This window comes from Oculina patagonica, chromosome 6 (assembly GCF_052425735.1).
Source record: "Oculina patagonica isolate OP01 chromosome 6, crgOcupat, whole genome shotgun sequence".
Classification (NCBI taxonomy): domain Eukaryota; kingdom Metazoa; phylum Cnidaria; class Anthozoa; order Scleractinia; family Oculinidae; genus Oculina; species Oculina patagonica.
The window spans coordinates 33,157,629-33,179,571 of NC_135763.1; the positions used below are offsets into that span (position 1 = coordinate 33,157,629).

General features: G+C 38.5%; 1 long non-coding RNA gene across 1 annotated transcript in view; it reads right to left on the reverse strand.

Moving 5' to 3' along the window:
- Positions 1 to 21,943, reverse strand: part of LOC144656658 (uncharacterized) — a 523,850-nt gene that overhangs the window by 489,442 nt on the left and 12,465 nt on the right. The window lies entirely within an intron of this gene.

The window sequence follows — 21,943 nt, forward strand, 5'->3', positions numbered from 1 at the left end:
ATTATTGTTTTGTGGCCAGGATTAAAAAGCCGGAGGAACCATCAAATCACAATCCCCCCCCCCCCCCCCCCCAAAAAAAAAATAAATAAAAAAAAATGCGTACTCTCTTTACCATTTTGACACTCAATTTTCTGTTATAGAAGCTTAGATACTCCAATCTCGCAATTCCTTGCTGCCAAGCTTGCCAAGCACGGCTGATTCGTACACCATTAATGAGTTTACGTAAAATTACCTGTTAAAAGGTAACAGTTTAGTATACTCCAGTGATTACGTCACACTAATATAACTCCTAGTCTTACTTTATAGCTCAGAATTACAGTTTAGTAACATATTCTTCAGACAAGCTGTTCGTTTTTCCGTGCAGGCGTAAGCGATTCTGCTGGTTCCTAAAGTAGTGCGTTGGATAAACTAAAGTGGTATTCTGCAGTTAATTAGTTTATCGCGTTGAACGTTTACGGCTTGTTGGATAAACTAAAGTAGCACCGCCTGATCATTGTGCATTACTGATGGAATTAATAAGCGTAAAAAACTTCCCGAGATTCTTCTGCAATCGCCCTGCCAAAACTAACTTTTTGTTTTTGATCATCTAACATATTGTTTGAAATCCCATGCTTCCTATGTAATCAGACAATAAATTATAAACCCGTAACGCGTGCCTTTTCCAAGCTCGTTAAATTTTGCGTTTTTAGTAGCTAAAATCAATTCGCACAACTAACTTGGTCTTTAGACAGCTCGGAAATTCGGAGACCTAATCGAGTCACACCGATAAACAAATGTGTCGTTTCACGTTGCGTAAAGTTCTACCCAGTGTTTGGAGGAGTATCAGAAACATTTCACCCTACCCGGTCGATGCTGAAGAGTTTTCCTGTGAATCATTTGGTTTAGCACAAAAGTACTGTCAAAGCAAACTGGCTGAGTTAGGGGAACTTAACATATACAGCAACCAAGACTTAAAAAATTCTTTTCTTAGTGCATCAGGGCCGGACTGCTGTGGGGGAGGTCGTGGGTTCGAACCCCAGACCGGACCAACACTCAGGGTCTTAAAATAACTGAGGAGAATGTGCTGCCTTTGTAATTACATCTGCAAATGGTTAGACATTCTAGTCTTCTCGGAAAAGGACGATAAACCGTAGGTCCCGTCTCCTGTATCTTCAGTCTTATAACAGGGAACGTTAAAGAACCCACACACTATTCGCAAAGAGTAGGGAACGAAGCTCCCGGTGTTGTGGTCTGCCATCCATCCGCCTTTTGTAGTAAATTACAGTATGCTGATACAGCGCATTTGGGAACATATATATATATGGAAAATGCGCTATATAAATGCGTTGTCATTATTATTGTCATCATATATGTTATATTGCAAATATTGGAACAGCGAGCGTTCTAAGCTCTCATAAATGGAAAACTACTGGAGAGAGACGTCATTGCTATGTGGCTAATTATAGCCGTTTCTCCTAATGTTAGATTTTCCTGTCTTTCCGAAAAAAATGACGTCACTTAGTTTATCCTTAAAGAATGAGCGTTTCAGCTGTTTAATTTTCTAGTTTCTTGTTCACCAATGATATCATCGAGGCAAGAGCAAGATCTTCGACTGGCCAATCTATATCACGGAGGTACATACAGCCGCTTGTTCACGACAGCTTGTCAGTCGTACCTTGCGAAAATTAAGGTTTTTCTTTTATCTATTTACAACAATGCATATGAAACCCGGCACCTCGCACAATGAACCACATGGAATTTTAGGCTTTTTAGGGTTCTCATGATTCTTGGCAGACTAATTCGTTAACGGGAAACTTTTCCTGCAACGCGCGACAAAATGGAGAGGGGGGGAAAAGGCGTTTATTGAAAGTTATCTATTTATATCTTATATTTTTCCGGTTTATTTTTAAAGGAATATTTATTTTTTTTTTTTTTTTTTTTTCCTCAAAAGGCCGAAATTTAAATTTTCTTTGTTTTTTTTTTTTTTTTTTTTTTTTTTTTTTTTTTTTTTTTTTTTTTTTTATTTTTTACCACCCCCCCCCCAAGCCTGCGCTTTAACGAATTGTGATTTATTGTTTTGCAGCGGGTATGCAACTGGTGCTCGATTACAAAATAGATCGCTGCTTTGAAATAGAAAACCTGCTGACGTAATGTCGCTGAAAGCAATTAACTGAGGAATTCGGGGATTCCCCTAATATCACTTATGTTGTCAAGTCTTCAGTGTTTATCTTCAAAATTTGCATATTAGGCACTAAATTAACATAACCAACTGTGCTGTTCGACAAAAACTGCTTGGATTTCTACCGATGGAAATGTCGCAAAATAACTGCTGACCTTGCAGAACTTCTCTTGGCAAAAGTGAAAGTCGATTGGTTACGGTAAGTCGGGAGTTTTTTTTGTTCAGTTGCGGCGATGTATTGACAATTTCGCCCAGGCGGACTTTAAAATTCGGTGACCATCACGAGGTAGTAACAAAGACAAGCCCGTGCACGCCATCGCGTCACTTCTAAAAATTCTATGTTCGGTGTGTGTGTTAATGTAAAGATTTACAGACACGTGACTTTTCCAAAGCGATTGCTCTGCGTTAAAATTAGCTACGATGATGCTCCAATTCCAAGCGGCCATTTTGAAAAGATAAACTGAAAAGGGTTCGATAATCAAAACGGTGTTTTATTCACATCCAATATTTATAGCAAAGTTCCACCACAGTGACCACCAACTACAAGAGCTTTGATAAAATATATGTCAGAGTTATAGTCGTGCTATACTAAGGAAAGTAATAGGTAAAGACAAAAGAACTGGAAGAAAGTCGAAGGAATAAATTTGGGTATATTATACAAGAAAAAATAACTTGTCAAGTGGCTTCTCTGTGAGGTTTAAGATACATTTCCGTTGTGCGTATAAACGGTTTAAACGATGAAAACACAAAAATGAAAATCATATGCCTCCCATTTCGACTCGTAATACTGGTTTTTGATTTAGTAGTTGAATAAAACTTTTTTTAACGAAAGCCAAGTCAACTCACTCCGGCAATCACTCACTCCCTGTCTACGAAGTGATATTTAATATTCCGTCTTCCGTCTATCAAGCTTATTCAAACTTAATCCTTTGTTACAGATTGTTTTGTTTCTCAGAAACCACTCTCAGTGCTGGGAATCTACGTCACCAGTCAGCATTGTCAGCTGTCTAAGCGAAATTGCAAACGACTGATTGGCAGTGCCAGAATAAACAGGAGATAAAGGCTCGGACCAAGCGGTTGAACCTCACATTAGTAGAACTAAATTCAGCGAATCGAGGTTCACGAGAAGTTTGACGCTTGTTTCACTTTTAATTTATAGTCGAAACTTATTTTATGTGGATCGTCCAACACGTTTTTTTTTCGTCTGAAAGATAGACGAGAATATCGACTGAAGATCATGCTCGGGACAAACGTCGACCTTCTCTTAAATCCAATTATAGTTTCGACACCAAAGTTCGACGAACGTACCAATCGAATACATGCCTTTTTCGGTTTTGTCGAACGATTTTTCGTCAAATTGTTCCGTTAACTCTTGATACGAGTTGAACTATTCTCTTTCGTTCTTAAAGAAAAGCAGCCTGTATTTTCGTTTGAAAATACAACCTGTGAGGTCTAAAGTCTGTGAGGTTTGTCGCGTGCGGAGGTATGAATAAAATAATACATACTCCAGCCAAGTTATTCCAAACTTTTGAAGAATGTTTCTACAAACATGAACAAAATATTTTCTATGAACACTTATCTGTGTTTCTCTCGAGTTATCGAAACAGTTCAATAGTTCTAGCGTATTATCTAACTCCCTCAAGTAACGTTATCTATTTTATATTTTCTTTATCTCAGTGCGTAGTATGATTCTAGAAATAATCAAAAAGATCCTAGAAGGCACGCTACAAGATTTTGACAGTAAATAAAGTTCGCGATGATGATAATGATGATCCTGTACATGTTTAGGCTTTCCATTAAAGGGACAGTATCACGAGAAATCTTCCATGCTTTTTGTGTGAACTGTGCATTCACTATTTAACAGAATTAATAGCCTTTGAACAACAAAAAAAGGCATAAATTTATTTTGCAAGATGCCAATGAACCGCAGTAAATGGTTTTTATGTGATTTTGTTCACTTTCAAACTTGAAAACGTCGCCCCGACGTTTTCAAGTTCTAGGCCACTACGTTCCTAACAGTCCGTGACAACACTGCTGTTTAAAATTTCCATGACTAGTACACTACATTTTAGCAACGCCAGGCCACTTTTAGTGAAATTCCAATTAATTCCAACACCTCCATTGGATTTTCAGGTAGCGCTAAATGTTGGTGACACTGCCCCTTTAAATTGTGGTTACTATCTACTTATTAACGAACTGCATGTGGTAAGCTGGTGATGGTTTTTAGGACACCAATAATTAACGCAGACAATTTGCAGAGTAAACACATTCTATAAAAGCAAATACTCTAGGAAAACTAATGGCGACCACATGTTTGCCAGATGCTGAACAAATGATCAGAAGGCAAAACGAAGACAAATGACTGCCTAAAATAGACATAATTGATAGTCAATTTTTTTACTTATCTAAGAATGAAGTACTGTTGTTGAATGCTTACGTTTTACCCTCGGTGCATGTCTAATTATAATGTAATCATGATAAGGAATATACATTTGTTTCTGAAGTTGTAACATGACTCGTAACCTCAGGGGAAGTAACAAGATGAATATTCCATGGAAGAAGGCTACTGTTTTCTTAAAGGAAGTCATTGACAACTGTTTTGTAAAATGGTCTCAATATCACGACGGAAATTCCGGCATTTGTTGTCGTTATGATGCGTCCTGCGACAATATGGATGACTTTGATTTAAAACGACATTTGTGGTTCAAAGCGATATTTATTGCCATGGACGTGCTTTTCCCTAAAGGGACTCGAGTTTTCTTCTTTCTACAAAAAAACACGTTCACAAGCACTAAATCTAAGATCACGGATACGAAACATTATGTCATACTTTGTAAAAGCTGCTTATTAAAGACCGAACGAGAATACAGTTGTGCACGCGTTGCATGCCTACTTTAAAAAAGTGACCAGTATCAAAAAATTTTCAACAGACCTTATTCGCTAAGTCGGTTTGTTGCTCCATTTCAGTTCATGCATGTGATGGCAATCTAGAGAATTCGTGCTTTCAAATTTTCAAATATTTGCGTGTATATGTTGGATACAGAGGAATGTCTGTTTTCAGAAATGAGAAAACAAACCGCCCAAGCGAGTCAGGTCTACTGTGGATTCAGCGAGATCGGTATGCGAACTGGATATTTGTTGAATTTAATTGGAATCGATCATTCGGAATCGCATTCTTCTTTCAGCATCTATATGTAGTATTCTAGCTCAGTACTAACTGCATACAAACTTGGCCCTTAGTGATTGCTTAACTTTCGTTAACTTTCTTTCTAAATCGTTAAACGTCTTAAACGTACATTTACAATAGGCAGGTCGGCTGTTCTACATTTACTTAAAAAAGAGATCAAGTACGACAACCAGTACTATCGTCATTTACAATAAATTGTACAAAGGCCAAGCGAGAGCATGTTGCACTATATGTTTAAATAATATTTACCGTTTACTACTACTATGCTCCTTGGACGTCATTGTCAACCTTGTGAACTGCGGTTATCCTTTTCCGCTTTTGTTTTTTTTTTTCATAGTCACGTAATTTAAGACCTACCAGTGAGTCTCGAGTGAAATCAGTGACACGATCGTATCTTGAATTAATCTCCAGTCTTGTCTTGTCAAGACGATATATACTGCTTAGGGATGGAACATTTTTTTTGGAGGGGGGAGGGGGGGGGTATGAAAAACGTCCCTTTGCAAACTTTAGTTTAAGCACCTCTGCAAACATTTTTTTCGAAATACAAACTACGTTTTGTTATACGTATCGTGTTTGCAAACAATTTAGTTTGTCTTTCTAGGCCCTGCAAAAACAATTTCAATATTTTTTATACCTCCCTTCCGCCCCCCCCCCCCCCCCCACCTCCAAAAAAATGGTCCGTTCCTTAGTAAAAAATATCTGGTTTTTAACTTGATATTATATTTCTCCTTGACTTTTGGATGCAACCGATTGTTTTTTAATATGGGATGAGGTTGATCACGACAACGAGAATTACCAAGGCCGGTGTTTGAGTTGTCCGCCTCAGCCAGATGGCTGAGGCGGACAATACGAGCGAAGGCCTTGATAATTCTCGCTGTCATGCGAAACCCGAATCCAATTATTGTTTTATTTTACAACTATAAAAATAGAAGCGTTTGGATATCTTACGAAGTATAAGCCACTGAATGACACGTTTCAGTGTAAACAACTTAATCCATGACAAACAATGACGTGAACTTACAGGAAAGTTTTTAAAAACCGTTTGAGAACTTTTTAGCAAGGTTCTAAACATGAGTTAAGTTAAAAAGGTTTTATTAAAAATGTTACCGAATCTACAGATGTAGAATCCGACATGACAATTTCATTCAAAATGCCGACAATTTTGCCAAATGACGTCATTTGAATGCATAAATGCGTCACTATGACGCGATGATATAGTGCCTTCAGAAATTAGCAGAGTGCTTTAAGCCAATCAAAATTGAGATATCATCAGTATTGTATAACACTATACTTAATAGTTTCGCTTCCTCGTTTCCAGGCTCTAATTTGCATAATACGTCTGCACTTCTGGCCTTTTTGAGTCTAATGCTTGCGTGCGCTTTGCGCATGCGCATTAGACTCTTTGTTATATGAAAAAAGCTGTTAGCAATCCCAAGGGAATGGTTCGGGATCGATAATCGTTCGCTGTAATGTAGAAAACAATGATCAGCTGCAAGAACGGACTCCGTACGGACACGCACGATTAGTTTCAATTAAAAACAGCCAATCAGCGACACGTGTTCCCACGCATAATTAAAAGTTCTTTCTCAAGTCACGATTATTCAACACTTGAACAGGACGTAATAATTTTCCAGTTAAGACATTTGTAAGCTTTTTGTGAAAATAAATCTTCGTTTTCAGTTCAGTTAAGCACTTGTGTTTTCGTCTTGCTTAAAAAGCAAGACGTCTTTGAGAAAAAATATTTCGACGGCGACTCGCGGCGCGTTTATTTACACAATGCGACCAAATATTTATTTTGTTTTAAAAAATAGAAAACTTTACCTCGTATTTTGTTTTTAAGTCATTCGAATTTTGACCAATTTTTTCTTTACAGTGCAAACAAAAACCTTCAAAAATAAAAGATGTACATGGATAAATGTAAATCAAGTTACGCGACTAAATCAAAATGCGTTTGTTTGGCCGCTTTGCAGTATTACACTGTCCCGGCCTTTGCCATACACTGAAATCGAATTTCATGCTTTTACGACTCTCAGAGATCTTAAGTTCTTCTTACAGCTAGAAAAGTCATAAAATGGTTACATTGATATGGAAGGGATGATTCGCGAAATTTGTACATCATGATAAACAGTCTTCGCTCCTGTGTATGGTAGCTCGATAATAATTGCCTAGTTTCCAGCGTTCAAAAGGTCATCATTATATTGACGTGAGCATTTACACCCGTTTTTAGGAAAATCTGTCACTAAGTGCTTACAGTACAATGGAGTAACAGTCACTATTTCAAGTGCTTTTATTGCAAAATCTGTTTCAAGAGTCATCATCAAAATGGTGAAAAATCTGAAAGAAAACGATGTGAAGTTCTTCAACCCTTGTTGTAATGAACATGCTTTTTGTAAATCGTCACGCAATCTTGTCCAAATGTTTAATCGTTTCTGCTTTTACGGACAATACGGAAGAAGTAACATCAACTCCTGTTCATACTTTAAATTTTGTGAAGCATATAACATTTATGACTGTTTCGTTTTCATCCATAATCATCCACGATGCCCCTAGCTTGCTATAAGCATTTTAAATTAAACTCCCGAACACAAACCTCTAACCAATTTTAACCGGCTTACGAAAACCGCGCAATCTGTATCACTATGCCATACGGCATTAGACTCATGTCACCCTTGGTGACCTATTTTTTCTTATTCCATTTATACCTGTGACTTGGTTTTTATTATCAGCAGTTTTGGTTAGGTAAGTGCTATTTAAACCTGTTTGGTTCACTTCTTTGCTATACCTAGCTTTTCATATTCAGCTAGTGCTGTAACATCACGATCAACATGTACAGGACACATCTAAGGTCATCCAAATTTATACTGACATGTCAATTTCACATGCCTGACTGGTAAACAGTGTTTTTAGTTCTATTAAAATCCTTTTAAAGGATAAACAAGTGTTTCGTTCTTGAACACTGAAACAGTTAAAAAGCTAAGTCACACTTATTGTTTTGGGAACAACAACGCTACCAAAAAGTAACGAATGTCTCTGCCTGAAATAATTTTCCTAAGCGGAAGTACACTGCACTGTTCTCGGAAAAAGAAATAAAACATGAAAATTATTAAGTATATGTTATGGTGGGGGGGGGGGGGGGGGGGGTTGACAAATCTGCCGATCCTCGCCATATTTTTTGGGGAAAACTTGTGTTTCACTGCAACTGACGTTAGATGCTGTTTTAATGACAACTTCTTGAAGAGTTTTATTTCGTTTAAATGCTCTGTTTGTCTTTGCGACAATTTCGCTAACATACAGACTACCACCGACCAAAGCGATCCAAACTTCGTTTTAGTATCCACGATCAGAGCTTCCTTACACGAAGAGCCCGGAATCCGCGCCAAAATTCTCCTCTAATCCGCGATCCACTGTATTTTTGAAATCCGCGAAAAAATCAATCCGCTCAATGTTTTGCAAAAAATCCGCAATCCGGGCGCGTTTTCAGGCCAAAGTCGTCGATCCGCGAACTTATTCACCCCCCACTTATAGGGATAAAGAGGATGAAAGTGAAAGTATTTTTTATTTATGCTCTGTGAAGTAATTCCGCTCAACCGTAAACACGTTTTAGACATGTTCCGCTGTAGAATCGTAGTCTATGTACAGCCGTCCCCCTCACCTAAAAAACTCCTTTCACCAATTTTTTTTGAGGGGAGGGGAACGGCTGTACACAGGCTTTCGATCCGTAAAGGACAGGAAAAGTAGTACGGGAGAATAGCACCTGATGGCACACTGGTCTTGAACTGAAATCTAGCCTTGTTTTTCAAGTCCTTTGTCTTATAACCATAATAACAATAATCTATCTTAAAGCTAGCACAGAACTGTTACACAATTGTGAATAAGGTTCGGGTACGCTAGTTGTTTCAGTCCTTTGGCTCACGTTTGGGTCGAGAAGTGGTGGATATATGTTCTTTACTCGATTAAATATTCGACGAGTGGATTATATTTCGTCTGGATTTTATAAATTCTAGTTAATATTGAAAGAAAATTCAGTAATCCGTTGCTGAAAGTGGCGATGAAAGAAAGGAACTCCTTTTTCAGACCAAGTTTGAATAAGCAAAGAAGTCGAAAGAAACAACCGTTTCCCATTTCATGTTATAATTATTATAGGGCCATTGTGATTCTCGGAACGATTAATCGAGAAAATACCACTAAAATAAAATAAAGAATAATCTTGATGAATCTTATGGCAAATGCACGATGTTTTGTGACTTGAACAAGTCTTCTCTATGTGAGTTTAAAAGCCAAGGTATAACACAGGAACTCAACAAAGTCATGTTAGCCATGTTAAAATAAAACTGTAACAAGCCAGCATTGCGGTTTTTATCACGCTTTCGGATTATATAAAGGAAACCACGATGCCCTTTAAACGCCTTTTGTTCTTTAGACTCTTCTCAACTCTCCGGGAGCTGTCGGGTCTAAATGTATGTCGGGTCTAAATGTAAACCCATAAACGTATTTATTCAAATTACTAACTTCAAGAACGTTAAATGTACATCAACTGGTCAACACAAAGTAATTGTCTTATATTGACAACACTTTTACTCCCAATATTGTTTAAGTTCAATAATCCGTGGAATAAATAAGTCATACGGTATTTTATAAAAAAAATAAACATTTTGGAATGGACTTTATGACCGAGGACTGAGGAATACGACGTCGTTGACTGGAAATGCATAATACAGAAGATTGAAGTGTGGACAGGCAGAGCATTAGTCCAGTTCCTGAATTCTCTCTTCTGCACGCTCTTTATAGAGGTTGAACCCAGGCGCAAGAAGAGAGAGTCCAGTATAACTTGCATGCGCATGCACTATTTTTTCTTCCGAAATCGGGAGAAAAACCATATTAGGCAGCACTTTTGAAAACGCACGCGCATAGATGACGAATTCAACTACGCAACCGTGTACTAAAGCAGGATCTCCGGGAATAACTTTAAAAAAAGGCCTAGCTAGCTTGCCATAGTATACTAAAAGCTAACGGTTAAAACACAAATCGCTATCCGTCAACTATTCCTTGTATTTTGTACCTGTTCACTGAATTGGCTTTGGTCCTTCGCGCGTTTGGCCACGTAGTTGAATTCGTCATTTGTGCGAGAAATCTCAATAACCATAGTGCGCGCGTCCCAAGTAAGTGCGCTACAATCCTTTTTATTTATTGGTTCGTTCTGAGTATGTGCATGCAAGTTATCCTGGACTCTCTCTTCTCGCGCCTGGGTTCAACCCCTATAAAAGCGCGCGGAAGAGAGAGTTCAGGGACTGGACTAAGAGAGCATAGGCTTGTGTAGCAGAACAGTGGTATGGACGGGGGAGATATAATTTTAACAAGGACGGTTCAGAGGGGCTCCAGGCTTTGGACCCCCAAAAACCAGGACTCCGTGCTCTGTGGAAAAAATTCCCAGGGCTTCACAGCAAAAGGTGCTATTCCCAGCATTCGATCAAGGGGTTCTGTTCAAGCTGCGTAACTTTTGGGTGGTTCTAGCCTGCAAAACATTCGTTTTTTCTCTAAAGTCGTTGGAAAAAGCGCTTATGAAAGACCGAGCACGTTCGAAAAAGATACGACTGTTTTGCAGTCTAGGGTGGTTCATGAGTAGCGATGTTTTTTCTTTTTTGTATTGTTGTTTAGCTGGTATTCCAAACCGTATTTTCTCAATCAAACGCCCTCGGCGTTTATTTCAATCAATTTTCTGGCCTTTTTTCAGGTTGATTTATTATTACCCATCTTCCGAGACCCAGGGGCAGATTTTCGAGGCAGAACGATTTTTTCCTTCGTCCCAGCCATTCAAACTGTCCCTGGGTCTTCAAGGATGATTATTACGAAAAGTTGCAGCATAATGTTGCAACGGGATTTGTCACAAACAGAGCATACACAACACAACTACCAAAGTAATACAGTACTAGTATAGAATAAAGAATAGAATAAAACTTTACTTTATCACGGTCAAAAACATCAGCAAGAAAAAATGATACAAAAATATCTAAAAAAACCGTTTACTGTTTACTGTCGTGTGGGTGTCCGTTGAGGCATAGAAGTCACTGATTCCCTTTTTGTCTCGTGTCGTCATGACGACGTTGTCATGACGACACGAGATAATTGTACAGGGGGATATTTTCCCGCCATGTCAATATTTTTCCCGCCATGTCAACATTTGCTTTGTGAGGCCGCGGAATTTTCCCGCCATGTTATGAAATTCCGGCGGCATCCGATCACAAAACAAATGTAATCAAAGAATAATTGTTTCTTTACAAAGGTCGCAACTAAGTAAGGAGTAAGTTAGGAGTATTTATTGTAAAGGGCTTATTATGTAAAAATACAGGCACGCTATAAAAAAGAGATGACGTTTTTTTCTGAACTTGCAGCAAACGAGCAAATTTTAAGTGGTCTAACAGGCAATAAAAATGGAACAGAAATAAGGCCCCTTTTAGCTGGCAACAGTGCCTATCCGCTAACGAACTGGCTAGTGAAACCCTACCCGGACAGAGGACGCCTGACTCAGGAGCAGCGAAAGTTTAAAACCTAAAGTTCGGTGCGCTACGATCTGTAGTGGAACGAGCATTTGGCATGTTGAAAGTTCGTTGGAGAATTGCGTTGAAAAAGGTTGAACAAAAAACGAGCATCCTAAAAAAGACTATGATTGCTACGTGACTTTTGCACAACTTTGTATTGAAAGGGGTGACCTTTGTGGCATGAATAACAACAATTTAATAACAGAAGATAAACGATTAGATAAAGACAATTATTTTGATGCCAAATCTTTAAAAATGTCAACTGTGGCGTTTGTTTGTTCAAATCTAGCGTTGTGCTGTTCCATACTTTTTCCCACATTTCAATAAAAGAACTCTGCCAGTCTGGAGTCGTACTTTTTTGCCTTTCTTTTTTCAGGCGGTTCTGATTCATCGAGAGAAACATTTACACTTTCGATTTGCAAAACCTCGTTTACACTCGGCTCTGAGGTAAAGGTAAAACTCAATGTATGACCGAAAGAGGGAAATTATATTTGATGAGTTTTCTTAGGATTGAAGAGCAGAAATGTCAATCTAAAGCGCAAAACATACATTGCTTTTTTATTTTTTTGACCCGAAGATTGACCTGAGTCAAGAGGCACTACATATAGCTTCATATATCCTGCTGTGAATTCCACGCTACAATGGACACAACTTTTATAGACGACAACAACAGCCTTTTCAGTGCATGAATGAAGCTCTTAAGAGGAATACACGTAGATGTGACGCATTTTTTTCTTTAAATTAGCTGTACGCTTTTCAATTTTGGATATATTTGAGCTGCAGCCAGCAGTTATCAAGAAAAATACAGACAAGTTTTAAGTTCTTAAAATAACATTCTAACCTTTGCCGACAAGATTGTACTGAAAATCAATGAAATTAATTGTAACTCAAGCAGAAAACACGTAGAAGAAGAATGAAATACACCAGGTTATTACAAACACATAATACAATGTACTAACCGAAAGAGAGAAATTATATTGATGAGTTTTAGAACGGATCTGAAAAGCAGAAGTGTCTAATAATCAACAAGATGTCATTAGATGGACCTGCCTGTAAATTTTTCGTTGTCGTTGTTGTGCATATAACGCTAGTATACCGCAACTTAAATTGAGCGAGAAAAGCAGTTTTTAACATGAAGCTCTAAAATCTCTTTGGAGTGTCTTGTCTTGTGGTCTCTTGTAAAGTTTTAATTTGTGCAATTGTGAGATGTATCAGAATAACAGCTTCACGTTGCCAATTTAAAGAATAGCGTGCTTTCATTTGATATCTATTATTTTATCTTGAGAGTTTTGGAAAGTAGTTGAAAATCATTTCTGTTTACCAAGCGTAGGAAAATGGTGGATGTTTCAACAGGATATTTACTGTAACAACTGTATTTATAGAGATTACAGTCGTGGAATATAGCAGATATGGTAAAAATGTTGCTGAAAGAGAGGACGATGTAAATATCAGTTGTTCGATCGGTAAGCATTGTTCTTATCTTTGTGTAGACAACTTTTTTTAAATTTAGCCGCGGCAACAGATTGTATCGGGGTTAAAGAGGGATTGTAATCTAAGCAATTAGTTGGTCGGGATTGAATGTCAAAGTTAATCTTGCACACATAACACATGTCGTTTGAACAAAAGGTTTGAATCGTTTGAATCGTTAGTCGATTGAATACCCAACCATTTTAAAGTTATGACCAGTTATGGTACAGCATAGTAAGCTCTGTGTAGAAGTTAAAGTCTCTCTTTAAAAGTGAGATTTGTGCGAGTTAAACACTACTACATAGTTTATTGCGTACGTTCGCGCGGAATCACATGTCAAGCAAGATCGAATGTTTTCTATTAAGCAGAACCTAGCAGAATATTTCATTCAGTAGATTTAAATAACGAAGAAAATGACTGTAATTTACACGTTCATCAGCCCCTGCGTTGTAGCTTTGGCGTTACAAAAACATGAAGACCGGCTCAAGAGTGACCAAAACCAAATTTCTTCTCACCGATCAATACTAAATCAGGAGAAGAGGTTATAAGAATTAACAAAATCATCACCACTCGCATGTCATTATCACTTAACAGGCTATTAAAGCGTTCACGAATAAACACCCAAAGCGATATCTCATATAGCGTGAAGAAAGCACATGGAAGTCATAGTATAAGTATACAGTAGAATGTATGCTTAGTGAACCAAAGTGCAATACAGTGCAATGTCTGTCATCTTTTTCTGCTGTTATTGGAGTTATATAACTGATCAACTTTACAAGCAATAAATAGACGTGAAAAGCGATCTCTTTTTTAAATAAACTCTAAAAAGTGACACGAGACACTAAGCCCAGAGGGCTTTTGATTAAAGCTTGCTAGGGTTAATGGCCTACCCGGGTGGCCTACGTACTTTCGATGTCAGTCCATTCCAAAGAGCAGCCCTAGAATAACCAAAACTGCGCTTAAAATAGTTAGTTCTTGGTTTAGGTACTTTCAGAATGTTCTCAGAGTTACGGATACTGTAGAGAAACTCACCAGTGGAGAACAGATTTTGCATGTATGCGGGCGTTAGTTTGTTTAGTGTTTTGATCATGATAACTGCCTTTTGTTTTGTTCGGCTAACTGAGACCCTGACCCATCCAAGCATCTCAAGGAGAGGGCTTATATCGTAGGAGTGCTTTTCAACTATATTTACTTCTTAGCTCGACGGCAAATAAATAAACGCCTGGACCTCATTTAAAAGTTAGAATTTTTGACCCGGCGTTTATACGAGGACGGCGTTTAATCGGGGTCCGGCGTTTAATTGAGAAAATACTGCATGTTATATGCTTATAAAATTCAGTTTAATCACAAGAACTTTCGTCAACATTATCTCTGTGTTGCTTTCTTAATAACGATCGTCTAGCAACGATCGTCTTTCCTTTTTTAAGTCCAGTATCGAAGGTATTTTTACTAACTTTGTTTTTCGCTTTTCGTATTTTGACTTACATTTCAGTATATTGGATCTAAAATTTATTACAGACATAAGCCCATAATTCACTTTAAGTACTTTAGTCGCCGGAAAGGCGGCTGATATTGAAAGTACTTAAATGGTAAAAAAAGAAACTGAAATTATAAAAAAATAACATTAGTTACTTGTATGTAACGTGTGTGGTCGACAAAAAAACAAACACGTTTTTTAATGATGAAATATGTCCGGACGTTGGCGTCAAACCTGAATTAGGTGGCTGGGTTATATCAACTTCCTTTTGAGATAAAAAATGAGGCAATGCCGAATTCGTTTTCTTTTCTTTTTCTCTGTTTTACTTTCAAACGAATTGGGCGCCCAAAGAGAGTTGGGAAACAAAACATTTCTTGTGATTACCCGGTACCCATTGAAGCAATTTTTCTCGTCTCCAGGCTTCCTCGTATTGGTGTGAAATGCTGTTTCGGTTCAACATGAAATCATCGCTTACGTACTGCGTCCGTATCGTTTAAAAGGTAACTAATTTATTATTATTTTTTAACAGTTTCAATAAAGAGGTAAGTATATTATCTATCTTTACTTGACCTCTTTTGAAGTTAGATCATTCATATGCTGAAATTTTGAAACAATTGTGAAATGACACGTTAAAGTAAAAACACACGCGCATAATCATTCAAGCCCTTGGCCTAGCTTCTAGGCAACTTTTTCTCGTTGTTGAATTTTTTTTTTTTTTTGCAACGTCTAAAGATAGAAAATATTTCATCATTAGCAAGTTAGAAATCATATATTCAAGTAACAATAAGAGTAATGCATGTTAAGAATGTTTAGCATGGTCTTAGCAAATATTCAGTCAAATTTCCTCGCGGAAGTTGTCGAAGGTTGTTGTACTAGTGTACTAGTAAATAAAATTTTCCAATAGGTTTATCATGTAAAGATGTGTAAGGTCAGAATAACCCCCTACACCATGGCCGATTTTTTTTCGCCCGTATAGACTTTCCCCCGGCCCCACTAACTGCCCCTGGGTCCCCGAGGATGTACATTATTTTGAAATCCAACGTATTAAATTTATTCTAACTTCATCTGAAACTGAACTAGCCTAGTTTGATATTCCGCTTTCGAACTGGTGGTTTATTGTGTAAATAAATTTAATTTTCAACTCTGAAGATGCAGAGAAGAGTGTCACTGTAGTTCTATCACCTACCCAGGCGTAGCTTTTTTTAATAAATAGGCTAGATCAAGTTTTCCTGGCAATATCAATGAAGCATTTGCTTGGATCATTGTTGAGGCCGAAAAGGGCTATTAAAATAAATGACTGACTGATTACATTTTCTGGAGACCAGAATAGCTATTTGGATTGGCTTAAAAAAAATGCTTACCCACTATAACATTTAACTGTGACGATATTTCTACAGAGTTGTGCTTGTTGCGAGAAAATATCATGACTGGAGGATATGACGTTCATTATACATTAAGTGTATACACTGCGAGTCGCGGCAGAATTTTAAGATGGGAAAATAATTATATCATAAAAACTAAATTGTCTTATGGTTTTTACTCGTTGTAATTTTTTTCTAAATATATTCTCTTATCCGCTTATTTATAAAATCACCTTAGTATTTAACAGTCTATAAACCACAATTTCCTGCACATGTGGTTATCAAAATTAGTTGCGATATGTTATGCTTTGCAGTGGTCCAGCATTTATGCTCTTACCGGTGACAATAAAAATACACCAACATAAACGTCCCGCCCCTACAAATCAACCAATGAATGGCCTTCTCTTTACAGACAACCAACTTCGACATCATTGACCCATCATTGAGCGATCCTAGATAAGAGGCTGAACTGTTCAGCCTGTCAGACACAAATTCCAAAAGGACGATTTCATTGGTTGGGAACTGAAATCAACTGGCTTTTGGTGTGGCGTGATCCAAACTTGTCTCGGTAAAACCGATTATCTAGATTCTCTTTTTTTGAAATTCTCCATTTTGTTGTTAGGGTGCAAACAATAGAAAACAAGGCTTAGAAAAAGTGAAGGATACATGTAGCTACCATGCATTATGATAATCGCGCGTCCAATACGTGCCTAATTTAGCGTGAAGTAAAGGTATCAAGGCATGTGGCCATGGATTATTGCGCTTGTCATCATAACAAATGTACTTGCAGTTATTCTTTCACGAGACACTGGCCTAGACATCACGCGACGTAAAGCACATACACGGCCTCCCTCCCGACCCCTGCAAAAAACCCTTCCCCGTTGCAAAGACATCATGTGATTTGTAATTTTATTACATACTCGATGTGGGGCATCTATATCTCGCTCTGGAATGTAGCCGGAATTCAACAACAGAAAACCTGTTTATAAACCAGGTAAGTCTAGAAGTGTCACTAAGTGACACATATTACGGCGAATAGTAGGTGTAGGAACTGTACGAAGAACATATACTGTCTGCATAACAGGAAATAGCCCCCAGCTATACAAAACTGCTTTGCATGGCATTCTACTGAGCATCAGCTATCATTAATATTTTAAATATTCAGATGTCAATATCTTTGTGTCCCCAGCCAAGTCTTTGAAACAGTGGTGCAATTCTGTATCAACAAAATTTGCTTGGTTTATACGAATTTGTGTGGACTTAACATACTCGGTCCCCGCAAAGGATAGTGCGCTGTGCCTACTTTGCCTAGACTCATTCCTTTGTCGTTGCGTAACAACTGATTGTACAGTCCATTGGCTTGTGCTACTGATCGAAGTCACAGGACAATTTGTATATTTCCGCAGCGGATCTAGACCAGTTTCTACCGTTTCGCAGCGTTTCATCGAAATCGGTCGTCATTTTGTCGGGGTTTTTATCCGAGTGACTCAAATTTCCCGGACTGGCGGTTTCCCCGGACTCTCTACAGGCTTGTGTCTTCGGCGATCGAAATGACCGAAATGACCCGAAATGTTCAATTGTGGGAAAACTGTCACCATTTTTCCTGGATCCGCGCCTATTTTATACCAAATTGCACAGGATCGGAAATACGAGGAGTATATATTTTAAAACCTCCTCCAAAACAGAGCTTCTCTTATTGTCTTTATACAATCACCAGATTTAGCTAGAAGACATTAATGACCTTACCGCCCACTCAGATCAATATGAAATCCTATTCAGTCATGTTGGAACCCTGCCATGCTGAAATAACATCGCGCATTGCATGACAATGAGCCAGGTTCAGTTGTACGTATATGTTTTCGTTCGCGTACTGAATTCAGAGACATAACGCACCCTTGTCTGTGCTAAAAGGAATGCTGCTGGAGATGTGGATTTAATTTTCTATGCTTTCGATGCATCAACCCGCTAAACGGTCAGATTTCCCAAGAAGAACCAGCTCAACCGGTAGTATAGAAAGTGAAAGTGGAATACGATACATCTCTTCAGAACTTATTCCGAGAATCTCGACCTACAGACCGACATCACGTACCCTGCTCGACCGTTACATGTTCCTTGGCAGGGAATACAATTCGATCCCTTTTCTTTGTAAAACTTTTTTTAAGCATCAAGCTAGGATGAAAAATGTGATGATAGTTGTTATGTTTATAATATTAAAGTAATAATAGCTATCATTCTATTTTGACAGGTACACGTACTTCTAAAAATAACAACAAGCTGATTGGTTAATTAATAACAGTCACTTGAAATCACAAAATTTGAATTTGTGGCGCGCTTGCTACGGTTATAATCTTTCAAATCTGTCAAATTTCATATTAAAACGTCGTTTGGTGCCTTCAGGCTACATCACATTCAACCAGAAACAGGCTCGGAGGTAAGTATAGATTGGACAGACGGGAGTCATTAGAGCCCCTGACGGTACACTTAGTCAGCCGTTACGTTATCTAAGCTCCAGATATGAGTAGCTTCTAGACATGGCGTTCTTGATCCGCCATGCTTGCCATGCCACACAACGCACTGTTTATCAGTTACCGAGAAATGCTGTTATTATTCAAACAATTTAAGCCTTCAATATATGCCGGTTGAATTGTTTTGCAAAATTACTGGGCTGTAGCCTCCCACGCCGACAGCCTGCGAAAACAGACGGATTTCCGCTTGGGTTGTTTTGTTTGGCAAGTCACGCAAGAGTGGAAAAATTGTTGTACTTTTGGGTCGGTCGGGTATGAGTATTTCGCGCAAGAGACATTAGTACTAGCATTAGGCCATAACCGCGAGAGAACAAACCAATGGGTGTACGCTTTAGATCCTTTTTCGTTTTCCTATTTCAGCCATTTCCTATTTTATGTTATCCTTCTACACAGACCCTACAAGACGGTGTTTTTTACTTGTGACGAAATCGTTCCTCTCCACCGAACGTGGCATGATCCCAGATCTCTTGTATACCTGGATCAGAAAATTATAAATGCAAAATAAAGACGACAGAATGATCCTAACAGCGAAAGTTGCAGATTTACTGACTTTGTCATCCTCAGTGTTGTTGTTATTTTAATTAAGTTATTCTTGCAATCAAAGGGGACAAATTAGGTTAATAATCAGTTAAAGATAAATAACTTAATATACTGTCATTCGCACTGAATGGATGCTATTTTATTCATTTTATTCCGCATCGCAAGTTGTTGTTCGCACAACCTGTTTCTTGTTGTAGTTTAACCATAGGAAACGTTATGGCCACTGTCACAAGCATCAATACGTAGCGCAATCCTTTTATGGATTAGTAGCCCACCTGCTTTGTTAAACTGCCCGATTCGCTGTTGTTAAAGTGCCTATGAAGTAAAAAATAACTTTGCTCAATTTGCTTGTTTATGTCTTAGTTAGCACGAATATGCGTGTTTAAGATATCAAAAGCGCTTTTTTCTAGCATTTTTTGAGCCTTGAAGTTTGGATTTCGCAATTTGAAGTGGGTCCTTTTCGCGCGCGGCCAAACGCTCCGGTTTCACCGGAAATGACGTACTTAGTGGTTCTAAAGACACCAGGATTATGGCGTAAAGAGAGCAAAGAGGGCTGGCGAAAGCTATATTTCGGCTTTTGAGTCAAACAAAGGCAATTGCGCAAACGAAACTGCAACAAATACACTTATTTCCTTTGGTGAAGCTTCGCAGAGTAAATGGAAGCGAAATTTCTATGTGTATAGTAAAGCTATTCGTTCTGATGAAAACGCAAGAAGAAACGAATTCTGTTCCGTCGGCAGTTCAAGGATCGCTGTTCTCAGCACAAGCTCTTCCTTGCCACAAATGAAACGATTAAGTCATGAAGCGAAGAGGAGATTTATCAAAAGAGTCGGTATCTCTGTAAAGGATATGGTGGTCTCTCTATATCATTCTGCCCTGACTAGCCGAAGAAAGATTTAGCAGTCGCGCCAGTTTACAATATGATACACAGCTGGGTACAGTATACGTGTTATTCTTGTTCCTCAAAATTTAATTTGTATGGTTAGTAGATCGTTTTATCATTCGTAAGGAAGCAGTCGTTTCCTTTCCCAAACACTCGAAACGATCGATCGCCAGACGCAAACGAATGCATCTGTGAAAGAAGCAAAAATATGGAATGTAAATTCGACTTGAGTGAGTTAGAAATGCTTGTGTTTCAAGTAGCGCGCTTCGAATGTTGTCACTCACGTCTGCAGTTCCGGTAGTATTCTATGGCGAATGCACTTTTAAACAATACACTGAGATCTCGCAAAATCTTGGACAAATTTTACGGCTGCCTTCGCCGGAATTATTTGCTGATAAACACGCACTGCAATCAGGATTTATCGTATCCGGATAAAGAAGTCGACGGTTGTATACCGTAGAGCTAACGAACCATAAAGAGCAAAAACTGCAGTTCTGTCTATTCTTGAAGAGGAAATTTTGGTATCGTTCATTGAAGTCAAAAAGTGCTAATCTTGAGTTTGAAGAAGTGTTATCTTGCCGTGTTGTCAAGTTTAATTATGTCACTCTCACGCTTCGGAGAAATTATAATGTCAGTCCACTGTACTTTCCCACACAAGAACACAATCAAAATGAAAGTGATCGAGCAACTGATCGCTTCTTGTATTAAAATCACCAAATCGTTATATAATACCGAATAACCACCGGGATAGGCGTACCGTAACCTGAATTTACACATTCGACAAGCAAGCAACCTCGGCGCGGCAAGCAGCGTTCGTGTCAATTCCGAAGCACATTGCGACACTGCGAAACCACTCACAAAATCAAAGCCCGTCGATGTATGTGCTTTTAGAAACAATAAAAATTCTAGTTATTCATTTTTTATAGGGAATTTCTCATTTGAATCTGCTTCGCCGAAGTTCGATCGTGCTTCGCCTTGTCGACCAGTGCTTGTGTGAAAGAGCGCTTGATCGGCTTGCGGCGGTTGGACAGGTCCAACTAGCTACTTCAGTCCATTTAGTGTCACGATATTTCGTTGTGCGATTCATTTCTGCTAGAAACCCGCTCTTGCCAAGTCCACAGATGGCAACATATCGTTCTTGTCGGACAAGATTTCGATTTATCAACGAAAAAGCAGCAACAATCTCAGCTGAAGTAGTGAACTTCACTGTGTATCAACAAAATCTAAGTGTAAACTGATCCGTGGAACCACTAACTACGTCATTCGAGCCAAATTCGTGTCCAGGCTCCAGACCCACTGTTTTGTCTTGCCGAGGGCACTTTAGGCGGCAAAAAGTCCGATTTCTCTCTCTTGTACATTATTCTTTTTTTAACTTTTCGGAAAGTAGACATAAAGAGCTACCAAAAAAGGCAAAAAAGTTTTTTACTTCATAGGCACTTTAAGAAACTAATCAGGGGCTCCAAGTATTTGTGAATCTGCAAAGATAGCCAACAGATGGTAGTATGTTTCACTTCTGCTCACTCCAAAAGATTTAACCTGTGCGTATAACCATATCCTTTCAATTCTAAAGGGTACTTCCCAAAAATACCTACACAGTACTCCCATTCTAGATTGGAGTATCCGATATTGGAGACATATTCGATAAGCAGGGGAACGAAAAACTGTCACAAGCCATACTGGACTTGGACCAGACTCCACTAGTCTAAGGGCGTGGTCGCATATAAGAAGGCATTCCTCAGAAAATTAGTTTGTTCCCGTTTGAAATTTGATGTCTCCTTCGACGCTGAAATGAGTGTACATTGGAAGACA